Below are 3515 nucleotides of genomic sequence, written 5' to 3' on the forward strand. Positions count from 1 at the left end.
GCAACAAAAATCTCAGAACATAGTGGATACTAGGGATCAAACCCCATCATAACTAACTCGATTACATGATAGATCTCATCCAACCCATCACCGTCCAGGAAGCCTACGATGATATTACTCACGAATTGGCGATGAAGGATGGTTGATGAATACGACGGCGTCGGTCTCCCCTCTCCAGAGCCCAGAACGGACTCCAGATCTGCCCTCGAGAGGAAGAACATGTGGTGGCGGTGGCTCCGTGTTGTAAAACGCGATGAACTCTTCTCTCTTAATTGTTTCTGGGCGAGAGAGACTATATAGAGCGGAGCCATGAGGGCCTCACAAGCCTTCCACGCGCGGCCAGGGGGGAAGCCTCCCGGGATTGTGGGCTCTTGGCTCCATACCTCCAGGTAACTCTTGCGCCAATATTTTTTATATATAGCACAAAAAATCCTCGTAAATTTCCAGGTCATTTCGAGAACTTTTATTTCTGCGCAAAAACAACACCATGGCAATTCTGCAGAAAACACCGTCAGTCCGGGTTAGTTCCATTCAAATCATGCAAATTAGAGTACAAAACAAGGGCAAAAGAGTTTGGAAAAGTAGATACGATGGAGACGTATCAGTAGGTATCAAGGAGAAATTTGATCATTTGATTCACAACACCAGCCTCACTGACTTCCTTGCAGATAAGTGTGTTCAACATTATTACCATACACTGTGCGGACCATGACTTACGAGTCGAGATCGCTGAATGAACGTGCTCAGTGATCCCAGAGATTAGTGCTCACCGAACACACATATGCTCAATATTAAGAGTCTTACATCCATCATACCGAAATATTACAACACATGTCTAGTAAGGTAAAGTTCACATAGTTAGGGCCTATAACGCCAAAACACACTGATACGTCTAATAGCGGAAATCTCAGGCTAAGCGGGTGCCCATGCCATCAGCCTACACCAATAGGCATTCTGACTGGGAAGCATCCTTGTGCGCAGGTCCGTCTCTGATGATGTACTCTTCTCCAAACTCCGGTCCTTCCATGTTTGCCAATAATATAACCAGTGGCAAGCCAGTGAGTACTTTGAATGTACTCGCAAACATCCCATGATATGGATAATGCATTTGGTAGGATAACAATTAATATGCAGTATTGGTGGATCGCAACTTAAATGTAAATAAACCTGATCATCGATGTGCAACATAAGCTATATGGTATTTAGAAGAACAGGTTACAAATATCAATATATCTGTTGAGGGCTGAACACTCCGGATCACCCGATATGCCAAGTCACCAAACTTGGTCATATCAACTCTTTCACATAATTCCTCGAACACACACACACACTGACACTTGGTTTATGCGGAAACGACTGGACGTAGTTTAACCAGGATTACCCAAATGTCCTTGACCGTGGACACGGCTATTTAAATAGTTTTACTCTATGAAGAGGTTGTATGCTGTACCCACGAGATCCGAGAAAATTTCGTGTCATCCACGACTCGAGGTATATAACATACCTGAGGTAAGTACCGGATCAATGCCTTTCCCCTGACGATACTATACAAAGAGGTTCACTCGATTGGTACCAAGCCCACATGATGTATGTCTTATGAGCATCGACTCTGGACAGTATCATCCATGATGGGACCAACGGTGTGCCCGGAACACGTAAAAACGGCATAGTCGCCCAACCTGGCACGACCCATCACGAGAGTGCCCACACATCACTCCCACCACTAGTAATGTGGCTCTTTGCTAGCACCGACCAGAGTAATCAACAAAGCCCCGTCCCATAAAGGGGTAACGTGGTCGCACATGTAAGGTTGGGATGGTCAACACATCATAAAACTATTCCCATTTCCGTAACCACTCACACCAAAATACACCCGGTGCACCACTTCATCACAAGTGGCCACCTAACTCATCATCACCCTCGGGCATTAGTGGCACCTGACGGGGTTTTCCTAAACCTTTGATATTTACCATCATTCCCATGCTTCTACTATGATTAGTTCTACTTGTCAACATGATATTAGCATGATCCTCATAGGTGGTAGGATCATGCTCAAATGCAAGTGCTCCGGAGGAGCAATTGGAAACATCATATCGATGATTTATCGAATATTCATGATCATATGCAACGGGAGTATTTGATCTACTAGCATGCAATATAACATATGCTCAAACATGGTCCAAGGGTTGCTTTCCTTGATCATCTAAGTATCCAGGGTCTTCGGGGTCTTCAAGTCCAACTCCTTCGTCAAACGTGGTTTCTATCGTCGTAATAATAAAGAAGTAATAAGGAGCTCACTCAAAAACAGATCACAAACTCACTTTAAAAAGATGTTGCCTTATTGTGATAAATCCATATTATTATTTCAAAATATTTGCCTCTGGTTTTACTGAAAGGATTATTTAAAAAATCACTTTAAGAGAAGCAAAACTATTCCAAATAGCCTTTTTAATTATTATGAAACAGAAAGGTTGTCTGAAAAATTTGTACAAGGGCTTTGTTAAATACTACTCATTTTTAGAAGAATTGTGGTGGAAAAATAATAACACTATATTGGATAACAATTTTATAAAAATCCTTTAATACTAAATTAAATAGAAAAAAAGAGGTTGGGTTCAGGCCTGGCTCGGCCTGAGGGTTTGGCGGCCCCAGCTAGATAGCCATCCAGCACAGGCGAGCACGCGACCATGTTCAAACCTGATGCGCGGCCCCCTGCGGTCATCGGCAAAGAGGAGGGGAGGCATGCCGACGATGCTACTGACAGGTGAGCCCCATCCGTCGGGGTCGTCTTTCACCTCGGGATAGAGAGGAGGGGAGGCATGCCGGCGATGCTACCAACGTCCTCGAGTCCAACCGAAGGCAGAAATGGAACGAACTCATCGTCGCCTATGTGTTGGTGGTCGAGGAGTCGACGGGGAGGCCCTGGTTCACCGGCGACGAGGTGGCTGCGGCCGAGCCATTTCGGGAGGCTGATTAACTAGGTGCTACGGGCGTGAATTAGCTCGGGGAGGTGATGGGGAAGCTCCCTGAGGCCGCTAGGATCATGAAGAAGGTGAGAGGAGCGTTAGAGCTGGCCCGTAGCCTGAGATCGACGGTGCTCCAAACCGGCGGGGCCTTGGTCGATCTCGAGCACAGGAGCTTGATGTGCTCAAATGGAGTGGCTAGGGGTGGAATTTAGGCACTGGAGGAGTGGGATGGGGGTGCTGGAGCGAGGGGGAGGCCTATTTATAGGCCCCCGACGGTGCATCGAGCTGGTGGCACCGAAGGTTTCACCACTGCTCGCAGGAGGGGAAGTGAGTGCTCGGGGTTGAAACCACGGTATGCGGACGTGATTTGTGACCCGCGTGACCCACTGAGAGGGAGAGGGAGCGAGGAGGAGCATGCACGCGTGGTCGTGGTCTTCTGGTTGGATCTGGCGCGCGTGGGCACGCGTCGCTCCTATCAATAGAGCGAGGGAGGAGGGGCCCTGAGGCTGCCCTGATACAAAGAGGTGGTCGTGGACTTGAATGGGCGTC

This window comes from Hordeum vulgare, chromosome 2H (assembly GCF_904849725.1).
Source record: "Hordeum vulgare subsp. vulgare chromosome 2H, MorexV3_pseudomolecules_assembly, whole genome shotgun sequence".
Lineage (NCBI taxonomy): Eukaryota > Viridiplantae > Streptophyta > Magnoliopsida > Poales > Poaceae > Hordeum > Hordeum vulgare.